The following is a 22,614-nucleotide window of genomic DNA, read 5'->3' on the forward strand; positions in this document are numbered from 1 at the left end:
TTAATAGAGGCATGCTTTATTTGTTTGCTGGTTTCTTTGTTTGTTTTGTTTATACATGCACTGGGTATAGTCAGAAGCGCGGGAGGGCGAGAGAATTCACCAGAGCCAGAGCGGGGAGCAGAGCAGGCAGAAGGACCGAAGTACACTGCTGAGGGGAGCAGCGGGCGGCAGGAGAGGTCTGCGCGCCATGTGGGACCCTCCTCTGGTGGCCGGGGAGCAGCCGGGGATCGAACCGGCGCCGCAGAGGCCGCGCGCAGCTTCGCAACCCAGCGCTCAACCGCTGCGCCACCGGGGAGGCCCATGGGGCTATTTCTTCTTATATGAATTGTCTTGCCATGAAAAATGTCTTGCCTTAGTATTGATGATGTCTAGAGCCATTATAATGTGAGTGTAAATTTGCATAAGCCCCATTTGTAATCATCGAGATAGGAAGGTTAGGTGATCTTAGAGAGTTACATATAGAAATACTTCAGAGAGAAATCAGAAGAATCACAAATATTGTGTCAATTTGTTGATAATTGTAGAGTTTCTCATGTTGGACATTTCTTGGTTGTCTAGATAATTTGAAGTTCTTCAAATGACTTTATATGGAAAGGCACTACGGAGATAATGTCAGCCAGAATACCCTAGTTTCATACAACAAAGTGGGATTGCAAAGTGAGTCCATACTTTTCCATATATTCTTATGATAGGAGAGAGAGAGAGAGAGAGAGAGAAACTGTCAATAAGAATAAACTGCAAATTTTTCCAAAGTCATATAAATCCAGACCCTGGAGCCCTGAGGAAGTTTGCAATCTCTCTGGTAGAATGTGGTTTCATTGCTCTGCTCATGGGAATTAATTATTTTTGCTACTAATCAGAATTCTGAACAGTATAAGAATATCTCTATATTAAATGTGGAATAAAGGAAGGAAAGATGCTATTTTGTTTGTTAATATGTTTGTGCCTTATGAGGAGTCAAATTCTATAGGCAAAGTTAAAAGCTAATAATTAGACAAAAGAGAACAAAACATCTTTTCATTATAATGTATAGAACCATCTTCCTAAATGTAGTAAAATTTACAGGTTTCCACTACTCAAAATTAAAATAATTTATCTTAAATTGATTTGTAATGATTTATTTTCAAGATATTTAGTTTTTCATAGGAAACGTGTATCTGAGTGTATGACTGTCTTCCATACAAGAGTTATTCCCAGCAATAGTGAATATCAGATCATCAAATTTGGATGGGGGCAAGGAGAGGTTCAAAAGCCTGGATAGTCTCTCTTAGTGCTAGATTTCTATGATTTATTCGACCTACAATCTTTTTGCTTAAACTACAAAACACCACAAGGTATTATTTTAGATAATATAACTCATATATTGGGAAAAGACTGTTATGAAGTATTATACTGGTGGAAGTAGGAGTAGTGTATGACCTGGTGGAGAGTCAATGTGCAGAAAATTTCCTAATGAGATGTATCTTTGCATTTATAACACCCCCCTTCACACACACACATACACATACACCCCACAGAAAAAGAAAATAATAATAAGCATGTAAGTTCCTAACATGGAAATCCTATAATAGGTTGAGATTATTTTATCTTTAGTTAGTTTCAAAATAGTCATGTTAACATCTAATTTTCAGGATCACATCCCCTCCCATATTGTAATCCCCTATAGTTAATACCCAAAGTTCCATAGATTATGTTATCCATTAAAATCCAAGATTAGCAGTTAGAGGTAACAATAACATTGAAGGGACAATATTAATTCTTTAGTTCTAGACAAAAACCACAGAAAAGAGAACAAGGTGGGTGGGAAAGTGATTACTGCTAGGGGAAAGGAAAATTGCAGGGAAAAATTATAGTTCAGGAGAGAACAGGCTATCTTTTGTCTTCATCCAAGGAAGATGTTGGTGTAGGGTAGGCAGATAAAACCAGACCCCATTACTTAGTTGCTAGTCACTATCTAATTAACACATATTTGAGTTACAGAATAAAGAGATACTTAAATGATTTTTTTGCTACTCACATGAAAGCAGTACTTTTACATTTTTTTAAATTCAGGTAATATTGGTTTACAACATTGCATGTGATTCAGAGTCATAGGAACACAATTCAACAGGTCAACCAGACAGAAAATCAACAAGGAAACAATAGTATTATAAAGAATTGGTCTATATGGGCTTAATAGACATTTATAGAGCAAACATACAAAAAAGTTTAGTATACATTTTCCCACATGCACATGAAACATTTTCCAGAATAGGCCACATCCTGGGACACAAAAAAAGTGTCAGTAAATTCATAAGACTGAAGTAATTTCTCTGACCATAATGATATCAAATTGGAAATTAACCACAAAGAGAAATCAAGAAAAAATCTAATATATGGAAATTTTACAACACACATTGGAATGACCATTGGATAAATGAGGTGATCAAAGAACAAATTGAAAAATACTTGCAGGTGAACAAAAATGAAGACACATTCTATCAGAAACTATGGCATACAGCAAAAGCAGTACTAAATGGGAGCTATAGAGCAATATAGGCCCACATCAAGATACAACTCAGAGCTCAAATAAATAATGACCTTACCACGTACCTATAAGAGGAAAATGAAAAACAAACAAAACCAAAAGTCAGTAGAAGAGAGAAAAATAATAAAATGTCAGCAGAAATAAAAAAAATAGAAATGAGAAATGACAATCCAAAAGATCAATGAAACCAAAAGGTGGTTCTTTAAAAATATCAACAAAATAGACAAACCTCTCGCTAGAATCACTAAAAAAGGGAGAAAAATATAATAAATAGAATCAGAAATGAAAGAGAAGTTACAGTAGACATTGCAGAAATATAGAGGATCATTAAAGATTATTATGAATAGCTATATGCCAAAAATGTACACATTTAAAATGGATGAATTCTTAGAAATCTACAATCCTCCAATCCTCCAAAATTGAATCATAAAGAAATAGAAAAACCTGAACAGAACTATCACAAACAAACTGAAACAGTAATTGGACTTTAAATTTTTTTTTTACAATTATACCCATATTTCAAATGTATTTTCCAAAAAACAAGTTATTTATTTGAGAAAAATATATTTGGAATATACTCCTAAAATCTCTATTCTGGAGAACATATTTTGACAAAATTACATTAAAGTTTCATATTACTTTGTAATAATTTCATGTAGTTTCTACTTCTGTGACCTCCTCCCCAAATTTCAAGACCCTTAGCTTAAAGTTATTAAAAATCACATAACTGAATTGTGCTGTTTCCCTATATTTAAATCAATTCCCATAGGCTGATATCAGCAGAGACCACATCTTCAAGTAACCATGTTAGAAATAGGCTACCTCAAATTTCTTATTTGGGTTTACAGTAATATTTGCTTTACTTCTAACAGTAGTGGTAGTTTTATGCTAGAACCATAAGTAGTTCATAACAGAGATTGATGTAGTCAGTCTCAAAATACCCTCAATTCTTATAGCCTGGTTAAATATCTTCTATGAATTTCCCTTGTGTAATCTTAGACTCTAAATCAGTAGTCTACCTCTAAAGTTAGATGCACTCAGCATACATCCAGAATCAGAACAGTCATGTAAACCCTCCATTTACTGCATTTAGTGACTCTAAAATTATATTCACTTACTATCTCTCTATATCAGTGCAGAAATTGTGAATTTTGTAAGAATAAAAAAAAATGACTATATGTATAACTAACACTAAAATGTCAGAGGTTTAGATCAATTAGGGCTTTAGATATTTAATCCTAAAAAATTAATTTCTTATCTTACATCTATTTTTGGGGGGACCAAAAGGTTAATAATGTATTTCTTTATTCTCTTCCATTGTACTCAAAACTATTCACTCCCCATGCCAGTGCTTACTAGCTCTAAATTTCATTGATAGAATTTAATCTATAGAGGGCCTCCCTATTGGTACAAGGGGTTAAGCACCACACTATGAAGCAATCCACAGCCTCTGCAGCACGAGTTCGATTCCCAACTGGCCAGGGAGCAACCCACATGGCAAGGCAGACCTCTCCTGTCTTGCCCGCTGCTTCCCTCGGCAGTGTATTTCGGTCAATCTGCCTGTTCTGTTCCCCACTCTGTCTCTGGCGAATCCTCCCACCCCCCACATCTCTGGCCTCAACCCAGCTCTTGTATGCATAAATAAACAAATCTTTAAAAAAAAAGTTTAATCTGTAGAAATAAGTTTTGGATTCCTTTGCAAATGTCTCCAGAAAATAGAAAGCTCAATAATTCCCAGTTGCCAAGGAAATGACATAGATCATAAGATCACTATTTATGGAGTCAGTGTCATCAAAGCTGGCCACTATCTCTAGGCATATAGAGTTTCAGGAATCTATGTTCATACACAGAAGAAATTGCATTGGCTGCTCCATAATAATACAGTTTCCTTAGATAAAATTTAAAACGTTATTGGAATAAAGACCAAGATAATCAGATTTTAAATATATCCATATTTTAATGCCCAGAGTATTAAGATTTGTACTAGATAAGTAAATTTTACCTCAGTCAATTTCATATGACTAACCTATATCACTAGTACTGTCACATGATAGAAAATCTATAGTAAATTGAAAGTTAATTAGTTTACAAATTAATTAAAAGTCCTTGGAACTAAATTCTTTCAATTCTATTTTGAATTTTGTTTGGGAATGCCCACAAAATCAGGCATATTTTGGCACCAGTTTTTTTTTTTTTAATCATGTTTTGCTTTTTTTTTTTTGAATCTCTAAATGAACTATAATAGATCTTATAGTCTATGTGAGAAGAAATGATAGTTTCTTCCTCCCCCATAGCCCCCAACTGCATAGTAACTAAACACTGTTGTCATGAGTTGGACAATTCTCTCCATTGCAAACACATTTCTTAAAAGAGAAGGCGGTCTTGTCTCCCTGGCAACACTACCAATAAAAAGTTCTTACATGATTTACCTGTCTGAGAAGCAGTTAAGAGGCAGATTCCAGATCTGAAGGTGGTTGCCAGGAGACACAGAAGGCAACTTTCTGAATCTTCTCTTACACCAAGACTAAATCTGAGCTCCATTTAGACAACATGATGTTTGTATTAGTGAAAAATGCAAGGGACAGTCTACAAACATTCTGTATCTTATTCAGTCATCATAGGTATTAGGCCATACATCTTAAATATGCTTTCAGCTGAAGTTAAAACTAAAATGTTCTTTTCCCATCTCTCTGTATTAGTTACTCCTTTTCTAAGCCAAATGTTATCTTCTTAGATGTCTTTCATAATGTATATCATTACCCTCTCACCTCTCACAATTTTTCTACAATTGCAATATTTTCAATTCCCCTCGAATTTATCACTCTTTGTGATTATCTATTTAACATTTTCTGTCTTTCTCACCAGGGTATTATTGTAAGTCCTAAAAAAATTATGCTGAAGGAATAAATACTGACTATAATTATTAATTTAAATATAATACTGGGCCTCCCCTGTGGCACAGCAGTTGAGCGCTGAGTTGCAAAGCTGTCCGCAGCCTCTGCAGCACTGTTTTGATCCCTGGTCGCTGGTTGAGGGTCCCACATGGCACGACAGACCTCTCCTGCCATGCCTGCTGCTCCTTTCAGCAGTGTATTTTGTCACTCTGCCTGTTCTGTTCCCTGCTCTGGCTCTGGTGAATTCTCTCACCCTCCCGCTCTTCTGACTGTACCCAGTGCTGTATAAATAAATAAATAAATCTTTAAATAAATAAATATAATACTAATATAGTGAAAATATATTCACTTTTTAATTGTGAATACCTTTTTAACATTAGCATAAACATCCATATAATACAAGTAGTATTTTAACAAAAACACAGGAAAAACATAGAAAATAAGTTCATTAGTAAATGCAGGGGAAATTGTTCCATACATTACATTATAATAAAATGACTATACAACTTCCTACACATTTTCTAATAAAGTATAACATGGATTTGCTTTGTTGTTTTAGAATATTTGAATATTCTACAGACAAAGAAAATGAAATGAATGAAAATCAAGTAAGTGTCAAGCAAAGAATAAATTCATAAGACTTAAGAGAATAAATTGGAATATATAACTAAATACTATAAAGAGTAGATATGGGGGCCAAATGGGTTTTAAACATAGAGAGACATGTGAGCCTTCTAATCCTCATAAAGTCTTAAATCAGTTACCTATGGCGAAACTCATTCTGATGTCAGATATCCCAGGGACCCACAAAACAGCAGACTTACTGGCAGAATTTATTTTTGTAGCAGATGTACATAGCCCTGCATTTCTCTAATTAAGCAATCAATGTGTTGTGGTGGCCGAAGTTCTATCTGACTATATCTGTCTATCTGCTATAAGGATATATAAGTTTTCTCTTACTTAAAAAAAAAAAAATAATAATGTTCTGAAGTTTTCCCAACAGTTGTCATACCTTAAGTAAGTGATAGGGGGCCAAGATTAAAAAAAAAAAGTACACACCTGTGTTGGCTAGCTCATAATCATCCCAGCCCATTGGAATTAAATAAGTAACAGAACAAGTAAGTGGCAGAAAATTGCATTCTCCAAGTCCCCCATTATTATCCAAAGAGAGAGAGAGAAACTAAGAATATTGGATATCTTCTTTAAAACCAATTTGGAAGTACTTCTTGAATTTTTCTGTCATTACTTTTGCTGTTTATTCTACTATTATTGTATGGGGAAAAGGAATAAAATATATAAATTATATATAACCTTTAAGCTCATAGTTCAGACTGTTAAGGGGAGGATCAAGAATTCCTTCACATTCACAGCAGTTCAGGCGATTTAAATGAGAACAAATGTAATGCTTGATGACCTCCAATTTTGTTCCCTTAACACAGGCATTCAAATTGAATGACAATATAATATTCTAAAAAGAAACAGGACTTCAAGAGGCTGCCTCAAATGCCTTTTTTGGCTGTAAGTGTTGACCAGAAGAGTTACAGTTTATGTAACAGGCAAGAGTTAACCAGGTTTCAGTCAGGGTCATTCCTCCTAACAACCAGAAAAAGTAGTCATAAAGTTTTATTCTGTTTCTCTAATTCCATTCCCTGGAGGATATGAAATCTTAGATGATATAATAGAATTCCCCTCAATACTATTTAAATGTTTTTCTTTTTCACCTGCAGCCAAATCTTATATATCATAACTAATGATCAATCACTTTTTACTAGCCACATTTTAATCCATCTACTGTTAAAGAACTCAATTTCATCATCTTTTGCTATATCTCAAGATATCTGTTTTCTAAGATTTTATTCAATCAGCAATTCATATTTCCATTTGCAGTTTAGGAAAAAAGAATAGGATTTATGAAATAACAATGTTGCCACAAATGCACATGGCAAACATGTTATAATTACTTACAGAACTTTGGAACAATTTAGAACAAGCCATGCCTTGGGCCATGGGAGAAACTGAAGCCTAATTATATGCTTGCTCACTCTATTAAAAAGCTTTAGATGCCCCAAACTTCAAATATTTGCTTGGATCTGGGAACACTCCAGAAAGAGCCAATGTACTTTCTATGTAAATAGCCAAAAACCATGGGAGCCTTAAATAGCTACTCTGTTCATGACTAGTCAGGAGTCTTGTAACAAAGAAAAAAAAAAAAAAAAAACCCTATGACTGAACTATTCTCCAGCATACTGAAAAGCTGCTTAATAATAATTTCAGTAACAATAGACAAGTAAAAATATTGCAGCATTTTAGATCTGAAAGAAAAAATTGTGATAATCTTACCAAACATTTAATTCTACCATTGAGAAATTTTAGGAATAAAAAGGTTAGGTGATATGTTCACAGTTCCACATATTTGCTTACACAGTTAGTGTTGTTTTGAGTCCTTACTCAAGACTGCCCACCACAGAAAAATTGTTTCTAATCTCAAGGGCCGATAATAGTTTACTGAGTGAATAAGTAGGAAATTTGAAGACAGGTGTGATGTGGTTTGCTTGGAACTGTTTTCATTTTAGCACTGAATGTCCTGGGCTCTGAAAAAACAAAAATAAAAGCAGTGAAGACAAACCATGATAGTTGATTTCTCTGGTTTTGAATTAATAATTGATATCAGGCTTCAGGGTTCATCGAAACTTCTTATCTTTGATAGTCATAAGAAAAATGATAGACATCATCTGTATGCTTCTGCTTCTGTGTGGAGATTAGGGAAGGAAGGCTTTGGGAAGAGGATTGCTTAGCTTCGTCTAAGTAATGCACATGGTGGGCAATCAATAGTAAATGAATGAAAGATTGTTAAATGTATGAGCCCAACAGTCATGTGAAAATGCCCTTTATAAATGGTAACTTCCAGATAAAATGCAAGAGGAGCTATCTGTGATGGGCATGTGTAGTGGCAGGAATACCATAGTGCAGGTTTTCTGATCCAGCAGACCGGGTAAAGGAGGAGTCAGAGTCCTCAGTGGCTTTTTGCAGGTCTTTTATTGGGATTTAGCGGGTACATGGTGGGCAGGAGTGCTGGGGGGCCGGGAGGCTGGCAGTCCTCCCAGCCCCCAGCAAATCTTCATTCTATCTGGGCTCTCCGGCCTTCTCTCTGCTTCTGCTTCTCTTGCTTCTCTCTCGGCTTCTCTTTCAGCTTCTCTTTTGGCTGCTGCTGGCGTCCCCGTGATGCCGCCCTTAAAAGCCCAGTCTTAGCCCAGGTGAATCCCACCTACCTATGCCCACACCCTACTCCAGGTGCCCACCATCAGGCATGCATTCAGGACCACAAGGATCCATCATCTATCCTGATGGCGGGAGGGCAGAAAAGCCTGACATTTTTCCTTAGCCTACATCATGAAATAGATGTCCCCCCAATTTCCATGTTCTAATCCATATCTTAAGGAGAGGGAGAGGGGAGAGGTAGGGGGCTAGAGAGAGAGAGGGAGTGAGGGCAAGGGGGGGAATTAAGATTGTTAATTTTCTGACTTTAAGATAAAGTGAATGCGCATGCTGCTCACAGGGCCCTTACATGGGAAGGAGGAATCAGAAAAATAAGAACCAGAGAAGTGGCATGTGAGAGACTAGAACTGCCAATGGTGGCTTTGAGGGTGTAAGGTGTAGGGTAGGTAAAAAGTATCAGGCTTTTCCACCCTCCCGCCATTCGGATAGATGAGGGAACCCTGTGGTCCTGAATGCAGTCCTGATGGCGGGCACCTGGAGTGGGTACACCTGGGCTGAGAGATTGGACTTTTAAGGGCCGGCGTCACGGGGACGCCAGCAGAAGCCAAAAACGAATGGAAGCTGAGAGAAGAAGAAGAGAAGCAGAGAGAACACCAGAGAGCCCAGATAGAGTGAGGATTTGCTGGGGGCTGGGAGGACTGCCAGCCTCCAGGCCCCCAGCACCCCTACCTGCCATATGCCTGGTAAATCTAAATAAAAGACCTGCAAAAGCCACTGAGGACTCTGATTCCTCCTTTACCCGGTCAGCTGGATCATAGAAAACCTGCTCAGTGGCCTGTCCTGCCCCTACAAAAGACTCACAAGCTCAGGAACAGGACAAGGCTTTAGAAGTTGAAAAAAGCAGCAAAAGGGGATTTTTTCCCAAGAGCCTCCAAAAAGGAACACAGCTTATTTCACCCTTTGATCTTGGCCCAGTGAGACCCATTGGGAACTTTTTAACCTTTGGAACTGTTAGATAATAAATTTGTGTGGTTTTAAGCCACTAAATTGTGGTAATTTGCTACACGGGAATTGAAAACTAATACACTATTCCAGAGGTGAAACAACAGAAGAGTTCATACAAGTGAAATTCTCAGGTTACACAGTTTGTTAGAGGAATTTAAAACACAGTTAAGGAGGGAGGGGAAAGAGAAGCAGTGACTCACTATGCTTAAGACTGGGTGTAAGCAATAGTACTTGAATCCGAAATAAATCTCTCTCTCTCCACACACACACATGCACACGCACACACACACACATTTCTGCACAGCTGGTAAAGCAGCCATAGGCTTCATTTATGTTTCTGGGGAAAGGTTACATGGGGTCAAAATGATGTCACCAGTGAACAGTCAATTAAGACCTCATGCCAATTGAATGTTCATGTGTGTTTAGTGTACCTTAACTATTTAGTGGTTCTTGCATATCTGATGTATCATAAATATTTAGTTCCCAAATGCCTCATCTATAATTCACAGTGTCTTATGAACATTATTATCTCTTGGCCCATGTATCCTTCTGTTTAATACATGCTCTATTTACATTTACACTTATCATAACTTATGAAATTCATCTGTGTTCATGTTTATATAGAATTGGATATTCTCAAACAAAAGAAACAATGCACATCATACCTGTTGTAGTGTCTGGAAGGCACAGAGCAGGATCTCTGATCTGAGCAGATGGGTAAGGAGAGTCCTGGAACCCTTGGTGGTTTTTCAGGTGTTTATTGAGCTTTCAACAGGTCACAGCAGGCAGGGGTGCCAGCGGGGGCCTGAGGCTGGCAGGTCCCTTAACCCCCAGTGAATCTTTCTGGGTTCTCTGACATTCTCTCTTGGTCTTATTCTCTCTCTTCTGATCATTCTGTTTCCGTGATGCCCAGTCTCAGCCCAGATGTGCCCACCTAAACATGCCCACATCCCACTCCAGGTGCCCGCCATCAGGCATGCACGTAGGACTACAGGGATCCATCATCAATGCCAATGGCAGGAGGGCAGAAAAGCCTGATAATCACTCACCCTACACCTGTGAAAAGGATCAACAAAACTATGTGGCATTTGAGGCTGACCCAACTCAATATTGTTCAAAAGATTTGCCTCTGGCCTAATACTGCAATTCCTCTGTATCCTTACAGGGTAACTTTATAAGGGTAATTTTTTTAAAGAAAGATAATTATTTTATTCTCCAAATTTAGAAAAAATAACCTAACTATCCCCCAAATGATTACCTTTTTTCCCTTTTGGAAGCCCCTGTTGGTGTTACTTAGCACAAAGAATATGTGTCTTTAATCATTAAGCCTTATCTTCGAGGAAAATTATAGTGCAATACAAGGAAAAGGTTCTGAATATCAAACAGGAGTTTAAATCTACTTCATAGATAGGATGTTTGTTATCCTTCTGCACTTTTTCTATATAGTTCTGGAACACTAGGCTAGTCAGTCACATTAACAACTTGAGCTCCTGTGTTTCCTGAGGACTAACACTGAGGAGTCAGACTTAACTATTTTCATGACCATTGTAGGGGGAGGAATACACAGTGCAGGTTTTCTGATCCAGCAGACTGGGTAAAGGAGGAGTCCTGGAGCCCTCAGTGGCTTTTTCAGGCTTTTATTGGGATTACCAGGTACACGGCAGGCAGGAGTGCTGGGGGGCCAGGAGACTGGTAGGCCTCCCAGCCCCCAGCAAGTCTTCACTCTATCTGTGCTCTCAGGCCTTCTCTCCTGTTCTTTCTGCTTCTCTGCTTTCCTGCTTCCGTTTGTTCTTGGCTTCTGCTGGTGTCCCAGTGATGCTGCCCTTATAAACTCAGTCTCTCAGCCCAGGTGTACCCACTTCAGGTGCCCTCCATCAAGCATGCATTCAGAACCACAGGGTTCCCTCAACTATCCTAATGGTGAGAGGGCAGAAAAGCCTGATACTTTTACCTTACCCTACACCATGTTCTATCATAAAAAATATTTTCCATCACCCACCTCTGCCTTCTGAGTTTGCCTAAATGTCAGTAATTTGGGTCTCTGACAGTGCTATTTATTAGGACCCTAAAAACATTAAAATACTATTTAAAATCAAAATCAAGTCTCATAGTCATATAAAAATTACAGATACAAAAATTATTAAAAATTTCAGGTACAAACAAGATATACAAAAACCACTTCAAAATAGTGTCTTTCTATCACTGAAATATGTTTAATTTAGCTTTTTGGTCTTTAAAATCATCATTTTGATAGTACTAAAAATGGCTCTCAGGGATTGTTAGCTCTATAAAAGAAATCCAATAATCAAAAAAGGCCAAAGGTTAGCACAAGCTGAATTATAGAGATACCTGGGGAAAAAAAACAACAACACATTTTTTCTCATAAATGCCTATCACATTATTTTTTCAACAGTGTCAGTTATCCTAGAGTTTTGCTTGTGACTGTGCTCACCCTTGCTGTTGGGTCATTCTCATGCACAAACTCTATGCTACAGCTTAACACCAACTCCTGTTGTTGTACACCTAAGAGTACCTGCCCTCTGGGCACAGTAAAACTTATTCAACCAGGTCTCTATTCAAATTTCTCACTTGAAACTAAAACATCCTCTTGCTTTTCTACTTTTTATGGGATAATATCTTACAACTTTTCAATTATTTGTATTTTTTTTTTCTGAATAAGTTCTCTAAAGATGTGAAGAGCAGAGTTGTACAAGCAAGTAAATTCCAAAGGCTCTTCCTATGGAGTTTCTACTCACCAACTACTTGCTAAGACAGTGCAAAGCTGGCCTTCAGCTCTGACTCAAAGCAGCAGGTGGCATACTTCTCTCAGGCTGGACAGTCACAGACACGAAGGAGAAGATCTGAAACCATCTCTGACAGGAACCCACTTGATTTCTTTGCCCAACACTGAGCTCTACTTTAGCCCATTACTCAAAAACACTGAAAATACAAAATTAATATAAACCTTAATGTGTAGCATTTCCTTTTAAATAGAAATAATACCTGACTCCCCAATCTACTCCAAAAAGCTGAAGACAAAAAGAAACCTAAGTGATATGTAGAAAACAAAAAAATTAAAAACAAATAACAACAATACTTCAAATTTGCCTCATTTCTACTACATCTCCTGTGATAAATTGGGAATGATATATCCAACCAGTCCCCTCCTTCATTATTCCTCTTTGGGAATAATTATGATACACAGTCATTATTCCAGACACTCTCAGTGATAATTTTAAAACATGACCTACAAAGAAATGGCATAAGAGTTTTTCTTATAGCATAGAAGTTTTCATATAACAGAGCTGCTTTATATAAAATACACTTGTCTGCTTCTATAAGAAATTTGCAGCTTGACAGAAAGACATCAACATTTGCCTGGTTTAACATTATCACAAGCTAAAATTCCCAACTCTCTTGTCTTTTAAAGTATTTTCTAATTTGTATATTTCTCACCCACCTCCACATTTTCTTCCAGCTTTAAACTTTCACCAGTAGAAATAAAGATATGGCATTGGAAACACACACACACACACATATCCCTCAAAATGAGTCAGTGCATGCGTGTGTGTTTCTGCAGACTTTGACTGTCACTTTTACCAGAGTAAATGTTCCTGATGCTTCTGATAGCTCTGTATTAGAACTGCAAAGTTAAAAATGAGCAAACACCACAAATTCACTTTGCCTTTTAAGATTGTTCTGGCATAGGATCAAAGTGAAGATGAAGAAAAGCCCAAGATAAGGCTTAAAACTACGAAGGCTACACAAAAGCTTGAGAATTGAAAAGTCTGTTTGTAGTCAAAATAACTTGACAACAACTGCTACAACCATAGAAACAAGGCCTCAGGTCTAGTTTGGATTTCAGGAATGAAAGGAAGAACAGATGTTTCAGGTATTGAAAATGAATGTTGAATCTAAAACTCTCCTCATATTCCTGAGAACTGACCTTTAAAAAATCCACATAGATATACACTTTATTTGCACTAAATGTGCAAAGTCATAGAATGGGGAGTTAGTCCATGGAGTGTGTCTACTGGAATTTCTTTAGCAATAAAGAATAAAGAGGGAAATTACTTAGCTTAATATATAAATCATGTTCCACTTAAAGAGAAGTGTGATTTTAGGCTCTGCTAAAACAAGTATAAAAAAGAAATTTCTTTTTTTTCAGGCTGCTTCATAAACAAAACATGAGCTTACCCAGCACTGCCCAGATGCCAGACATCTGTCACTTCACAGATGTCCCTTCAATAACTTCCCAAACAATGTTGCTCCTTTCCAACCCACAAGGAAAATGAGCCCACATTGATTTCTGCCAGTGTCTGGGGATAGACTTTACTGCCTAAAAGTCAGAATAGTAATTATAATTTACCTAAGAGTGATTTTATATGCTTATGAATTTGCAACACAAATCTACATATTGGATACTTTAAAAGTAAATCACTGCAGCAGAACACTAGCTTTGTCTGTATATTAGTGCATTGATGGTTTTGTGAAACCTTTTCTTTGTTAAATTTTCAGTTCATGAAATCATAGTGTTAATATACAAAACAATAATCATCTTAACTTTTAGTCACAAGAAGCTGAGCTAGTTAACCATTTACAAAGAAAATAATGCTCATATTATTTTCAGGTCTGAAATAATGGGCTTGATTCATTAAAGAAAACTTAAATCACCAAATATAGAAAAAGCAATCTGCCTTGCAAAATGCTTTTCTCAGCTCGTTTGTAGTTATTCAGATACTTTTTCCACTTAAAAAAATAAAATATTTTTCCATAGGTTGTGTTCACAGTGATTATGCATTCTCTGAATACCACTGTCTTTAAGTTTCTAGAAACAAGAAGATGCAGTTCTGAGTATGTAAGTGTGTATGCTGATTTTCTATGAAATATAAATATTAATCACAAATCAGATATGGAGAAAATTAAATATGAGTATGTATATGGAAAGAAACTGTGGTTGTTTAAAGATACCCATGGGTAAAATGATAGCTATTCATATTTTATATATGCATGCCACTATCAGTTTTAGAATATAAACTAACACTACGGATTCTTTTTTTTTTTCTTTCATTATTTAATAATTTTATCAGCTTATATGTGCAGGCATATTGGATGTCAATATATCACACACATGCATTCATGGGGGGCAAGGGTAGTTTTTTTTTTCCTTCGACTTGTTAAAGGGAAGGTATACACAGTATAACAAATTTCAACATCTAATTGTAAGTAGTACACATTATTTTATAATTTATTTTCACAATTAATATTTGCTTCCTCAGGGTCATCATTAACCTTTAAGTAATATTTCCATACATTTGTTTTTTTTTTTTAAATAATAAATTTTATTTTTATATTCCCCCATACAATTGCAAAAGCCCCATTCTGACCCCAATCCTTCCCTTCCCGCCCCCCACCCCCCAAAAAGTGTCTCTGGTTCATAGTTTTTTGTTGATTTTGATTTTCACTTTCTTATATTCATTTTCCTGGTCCCTTATTTAAGTTTTCTAGATTCCTGCTATGAGTGAGACCATCCGGTATTTTTCTTTTTCTTTTTGGCTTATTTCACTGAGCATGATCCCTTCCAGCGCCATCCATGTTGCTGCAAATTGCATGTGTTTATCTTTTTTGAATGCTGAGTAATATTCCATGGTATATATGTACCACATCTTCTTGATCCAGTCATCTATTTTTGGGCATTTGGGTTGTTTCCAAAGCTTAGCTATTGTAAATAGTGCTGCTATAAACATAGGGGTGCAGGTGTTCTTTGGAATTGATGTTTCTGTGTCCTTTGGGTAAATACCTAGGAGTGGAATTGCTGGATCATATGGAAGCTCTATGTTTAGTAGGTCCAGAAATCTCCACACAGCTCTCCACAGTGGTTGGACCAGTTTGCACTCCCACCAACAGTGCAGAAGAGTTCCTTTTTCTCCACACCCTTGCCAACATTTGTTGTTGCTAGTTTTTTTAATATGTGCCATTCTCACTGGTGTGAGATGGTATCTCATGGTAGTTTTGATTTGCATTTCCCTGATTCCAAGTGATGTTGAACATTTTTTCATATGTCTGTTGGCCATTTGCATTTCTTCTTCAGAGAAGTTTCTTTTTAGCTCTTCTGCCCATTTTTTGACTGGATTATTTTCTTTGTTGTTGCTGAGTCTCATCAGCTCTTTGCAGATTTTTGTGATCAGTCCTTTATCATTAGTGTTGGGTGCAAAAATGTTCTCCCAGTTGGTGGGGTTTCTCTTTGTTTTTGTTATTGTCTCTTTTGCTGTGCAGAAGCTCTTTAATTTGATGTAGTCCCAGCTGTTTATCTTTGCCTTCACTATCACTGCTTTGGGTGATGTGTCTGTAAAGATGTCTTTGATGTGCAAATCCCGTAGTGTTTCGCCTATATTTCCTTCTATGTATTTTATGGTTTCAGGTCTTATGTCTAGTTCTTTAATCCATTTTGAGTTGATTTTTGTGTATGGTGTGAGGTAGTGGTCAAGCTTCATTCTTTTGCATGTAGCGACCCAGTTTTCCCAGCACCATTTATTGAACAAACTTTCTTTGCTCCAATGCATAGTCTTTGCTCCTTTGTCAAAGATTAGTTGACCATAAATCTGTGGGTTTATTTCTGGATTTTCTATTCGATTCCATTGGTCTGTATGTCTGTTCTTGTTCCAATACCATGCAGTTTTGATGATTATGGCTTTGTAGTATAGTTTGAAGTCTGGGAGTGTGATGCCTCCATTTCCTTCTTTTTTTTTCAGTAGAGCTTTGGCTATTCGGGGTTTTTGGTGATTCCATATGAATTTCATCAATAATTGTTCTATTTCTTTGAAGAATGACATTGAAATTTTGATTGGAATAGCATTGAATCTGTATATTGCTTTTGGTAGGATGGCCATTTTAATAATGTTTATTCTTCCAATCCATGAGCAGGGGATGTCTTTCCATTTCTTTGTGTCTTCTTCTATTTCTTTTAACAGTGTTTTATAGTTTTCTTTATATAGGTCCTTTACCTCTTTTGTTAGATTTATTCCCAAATATTTGATTTTTTTTTGTTTTGATAATAAAAGGGATGGTAGCCAATATTACACTAATACCAAAACCGAATAAGGACAACACAAAAAAGGAAAACTACAGGCCAATCTCCCTAATGAACACTGATGCAAAAATCCTCAATAAAATTTTAGCTATCAGAATCCAACAATGTATCCATAAGATAATTCACCACAACCAAGTTGGATTCATTCCAGGGACACAAGGATGGTTTAACATCCGAAAATCAATCAACGTTATCCAACACATCAACAAAAAGAAATATAAAAACCATATGATAATATCAATAGATGCTGAGAAAGCTTTCGACAAAGTGCAACACCCATTCATGATAAAAGCCCTTGAAATTCTTGGGATACAAGGAACATACCTCAACATCATAAAGGCCATCTATGACAAGCCAACAGCCAGTATCATTCTCAATGGTGAAAAGCTGAAAGCAATTCCATTAAGATCTGGAACAAGACAAGGATGTCCACTCTCACCACTGCTTTTCAATATAAAACTGGAAGTCCTAGCCAGAGCAATAAGACAAGAGAAAGACATCCAAGGAATCCAAATAGGAAAAGAAGAAGTCAAACTATCACTATTTGCAGATGATATGATAATATACATAGAGAACCCCAAAATCTCCACAGAAAAACTAATTCAACTCATCAATCAATTCAGTAAAGTGGCAGGATACAAAATCAACACGCAAAAGTCAGTAGCCTTCCTATACACAAACAACAAATCTGAAGAAGAAGAACACTACGGATTCTTATCCTTTGATATAACATTTGGAGCTCCCACCTCTAGACTTCAGTCCCAAACTAGAATGGGAAATCCTGAAATTAACTGGCCAAGTCTCATCTCTTTTTGGCTCCCTGATATTCTGTGAATTCTCAATAACACAAAAGGATGAGAGGTTTTCTAAATACTGAGTCAGGGCAGAAATGGCAGGTTTTCCACCTCTAACTTATGTCTTAGATGAGATTTTAGAATGCACATGTAGGTTCCTTCACTTTCTAACTTGCATGCTGTATTACAGAAAATAGTGAAAAATTAGTCAAGGGAACTAACAGAGTTTCCAAAAACCTTTGCATGATATTTTCTGCTTTTCCTTTTACAAAATTAATGACACCATGTCCTTGACTTGTTTAATGTTATTAAAAAGAAAATCTTACACATGTGAAGACAATGTGGAAGCTTGACACATATAAAGATAAACAGATGAAACAGATCAACAGGTTGATGGTGTGTGTCTCAGATTGAATTGATGGGACTGCTTCTCCTTCGAGTGTCTTGGTCAGGTTTTTTCCCCAGAGCTCTTAAAACCAACTATCTATCAAACTCTGACTCAAGCAAAGACTGTTTTCTCATTTGCCTATGAAGAAAATTTCCAACTTTTGAATGTTCCACCTGCCTTAAAAATTAGTTGATTTAATAATTGGTGATTTATCTTTGGGAATTCTCTCAGACCATCTTATATATAGCATTTTTAGATACCCTTCCTCTTTTGATCTTATCTTAGGAAGTTTGAGGGGTGATTACAGACTTACAATCAAATACAGCCAGATGGACATGTACTCATGGACATACTGACCAAATAAGTTTTTGAATGATTGTTATATTAAGTAGTTAATATTTCACATATGAGTAATTAGAGAATGTTGTTATAGAAAATGAATGGGAGGGGGTTTTAAAATGTATTTATAACTGAAAAAGTTTCTCTGTGTCATTACTAGTACCGACAGATATTTTATAAGAAGTCAATCAATGCTTTTAAAATATTACATTATTAATGTTCCTAATATAACAACATTTGAGGTAATATATATATGAAGATACTTTATTTAATGGATGAAACTAATAGCAAATGCTGCTTGCAAGTTAATGAAATATTAAACATTCCTGGAGTATTTGAAATATGAAACTAAACTACATCATCACTTGGTTGTTATGAGACACATCACAAAGTATGGGTAGGTGGTTTTATTCAAAGTTCTCAGCAACAGGAAATAGCTGGTCTTCTTTCTGTCATTATACATACCCTGCTTGGATACATTACCATTTTAATGACAAAAAAGTTAGTTTCAAGATAATATCGTATTCATTTTACACATCCCCAATACCTAGCTGAATTTTGCACATATTTTACACACAATATATTTTTATATTTAATTATACTGTGAAGATTAAAATTATACATTATTCCTATCAATAGCCATTTAAGATGCATTCCACATAAATCATGTTTACTAGTAATGGTCCAATGAGCTATGGTTGGTTTGTCTTTCTAGAGGAAAACTGTAGATTTTTTTTTGTTGTTGTTATAAATGGTGATAAAGGTTTTCTGTATCTGAGCATTATGCAGTTATCTCTTTGGGGTGTCTAATTTTATTATAATCACTCTTCAGCTCATTTTAGTGAATATTCATATTTACTATCAAAAACTGGTCTTTAGGGCCTCCCCGGTGGCACAAGATGTTAAGCACAGCCCTGTGGAGATGTCCTCAGCCACTGCAACATGAGTTCGATCCCCTGTTGGCCAGGGAGCTACCCACATGGCACAGCAGACCTCTCCTATCTCGCCCACTGCTCCCCTCAGAAGAGTATTTTCAGTCAGTCAGCCTGTTCTGTTCCCCACTCTGTCTCTGGTGAATTCTTTCACTCCTCACACCTCTGGCCTGTACCCCAGTTCTTGTATGCATAAATAAATAAATAAATAAATAAATATTTTTTTAAAAGAATTGATCTTTATTGCTAAGTAACTATTAAGTTGTCTAAGTGCTTATACAATAGAGAAACCTAGATATATGCCACGCTTCAAACTTGACATCTATTCCTACTCTTATGTAATGTCTTAGGCAGATCAGGCTGCTATAACAAGAATGTTATAGAATAGGTGGTTTAAAAAAACAAACCTTTATTTCTCATGATTCTGGAGACTGAGAAGACCAAGAACTAGGTTCTGTTAGATTTGGTGTCTGGTAACAGCCCACTTCCTGGTCTGCAAATGACCATCACCTTATTTTTATTCTCAGATGGTGGAGAGCACAGTGAGTGGCTCATTTTATTAAAAGGACACTCATCCCAACTGTTATGATATAACTGCCTCCAATGTACCCATCTCCAAATAACATCACATTAAGGCTTCAAAATATGAATTGCATTTCATTTTATTTTTTTAAGATTTATTTATTTATGCATATAAGAACTGGGGTATAGGCCAGAGATGTGTGGGGGGAATGAGAACATTCACTGGAGACAGAGTGGGGAACAGATCAGGCAGATCTACTGAAATACACTGCTGAGGGAGCAGTGGACATGACAGGAGAGGTCTGCTGTGCCATGTGGGTAGTTCCCTGGCTGGGGATTGAACTCATGCTGCAGTGGCTGCAGATAGCTTCATAGGTTACATCTTAACTGCTTGTGCCACCAGGGAGGCCCCAAAATATATATTTCAGAGGAACACATTCAGTTCACAACAAAAGAGTACAAAGATATAACATTTTGTCCACTTAAAAGTCTTCTCTTAAGAATAAATGCGTTACAGCTTTCTTCTAATATCACAACTTTTAAGATAAAAATAGTCTATTTTGGTGATTATTTTAGAAAAGCTTTTTATATCAAGTTCCTAGAAATTGTCTATTAGCAACTTAATATAGTTTTTAATTCATTTAAACACTAAGTTTCTAGGTCCTTTACTTTCAATTTTTCATGAGTATTTGGTAAAATCTAATTTAATTAAGCAAAATGACAATTTGTCATTAATGTATTTTCAGATTTTTTTTTTTAAAGTATGTACTTCTTTTTTTTAAGATTTATTTATTTATTTATTTATACAAGCACTGGGTACAGTCAGAAGCTCGGGAGGGTGAGAAAATTCACCAGAGCCAGAGCGGGGAACAGAACAGGCAGACTGATGAAATACACTGCTGAGGGGAGCAGCAGGTAGCAGGAGAGGTCTGCGCCCCATGTTGGACCCTCCTCCAGTGGCCAGGGAGCAGCTGGGGATCGAACCGGCGATGCAGAGGCTGCGGGCAGCTTTGTAACCCAGTGCTCAACCGCTGCGCCATCAGGGGAGGCCCTAATTTCAGATTTTTTAATGGAAATATGAAAAATACAGAATCAATAGTAAATATTCTCCTAATACTGTATAAAATGTTGTATTGTGTCACATTGTTTATTTTTTTTTTATTATTTTTCATAGAACTGGGGTGTGGGCCAGAGGTGTGGAGAATAAGAGGACTCACCAGAGACAGAATAGGAAGCATAACAGGGGGATTTACTGAAATACACTGCTGAGGGGAGCAGAAGGCAAGACAGAAGAGGTCTGCTGTTTGCTCCTTGGCTTGGGATCAAACTCAGGCCATGCAGGTAATAGTACTGAGACTTAACTCCTAAGCCATCAGGGAGGCCCACACTGTTTAAGTTTTTTAAAATATAAAGTACTGGAAAAATTTTAATACAGTCATAAAATATTTCATAGTCCATATATTTTTATTTTTTATTTATTTATATTTTATTTTATAGAGGCATGTTTTATTTATGTATTTGTTTGTTTGTTTGTTTGTTTTGTTTACACATGCACTGGGTACAGTCAGAAGCGCAGGAGGGTGAGAGAATTCACCAGAGCCAGAGCAGGGAGCAGAACAGGCAGAAGGACCGAAGTACACTGCTGAGGGGAGCAGCGGGCGGCAGGAGAGGTCTGTGCGCCATGCGGGACTCTCCTCCGGTGGCCGGGGAGCAGCCGGGGATCGAACTGGTGCCGTAGAGGCCGCGGGCAGGTTCGCAACCCAGCGCTCAACTGCTGCGCCACCGGGGAGGCCCTCTTCATATATTTTTAAAGATGGAAATGTGGTAGCTAAGTCATAATTCAACTAAGTTATATAACTTTACCCTGTTTTTAGTAGTTCAGGCATTACTTAATTAATATTGGTCATGCTATTTTCTTTGTGCTTTTATTTGAAGGTTGCAGTATGTGTGAATATGAATGTTTTAATCTAGTCCTTGGAGTAAATTACCTATTCTTTGTGTTCTTATTATGTCACTTAGCTCCATTTCAAGAAACCCAAGATGTTACAAAATTCACACTACCTCTCAGAATTAAGAAAAGATTATAAAGATTTTTTCTCCAGAGAAGGAGAATGAAATAACATGACTAAATTATAGATCATTACTTCTAGAAATGAAATGAACATATTTTATCACTGACAATTTTTGTCATGTGCTGAACACATTTAACATTATCCACAGTTTGTAACACATCACTGTACAAAGACTGCAAGTAATTGACATCATTCTTACACAATGAAGTTTCTTTTATATTACCATATTTTGTTAGACAGGGTTCAGGACCATTACAAAGGACAGTATACATTCTAAAGGGCAGGAATAAATTTAACTGGAAGTGCATGTTGAAATATGTGTTAATTTGATTTCTCACTTTTACATCACTACTATGTCTTTCTTACTTGATGAGAGTAAGGGCAGGAGACATATTCTTGGAATCTCACATTCACTTTTTTTTAATGTCTGGAATGGAATTTCTGGCTATGTTATACATCTCTCCACACATGAGGATGCTCATCTTCAAAATGGCACTAGTTTCTACCCTCTTTCATTTTTGTGAGGTTATCATGACTGTATCTGGCATCATTTTAAGAGCTAGACAAACTCATTGTTTTCAAATGTGTGTCTCTAGTTAGTTTTAGGTGTTTCCAATGGTAATAATCTCAGAGGATCCCTGAGGTTAGCCAGGAGGATCCTAGGACAATCAAAACCCTCAATACTGGACCTGCCATACCATTCCCCTGATATCCTATAGAAATAGTGGAGATTTTCTTTATAAAATAATAGGAACTAAAATAAATATGATAAGCACTAGTTAATTCATTGGTTCTCACAATAACCTTGCAAAGTACCTGCTATTAATCTCCCCAT

Source organism: Talpa occidentalis, unplaced genomic scaffold, assembly GCF_014898055.3.
Source record: "Talpa occidentalis isolate TD23 unplaced genomic scaffold, MPIMG_talOcc4v2.1 talOcc4.4, whole genome shotgun sequence".
Lineage (NCBI taxonomy): Eukaryota > Metazoa > Chordata > Mammalia > Eulipotyphla > Talpidae > Talpa > Talpa occidentalis.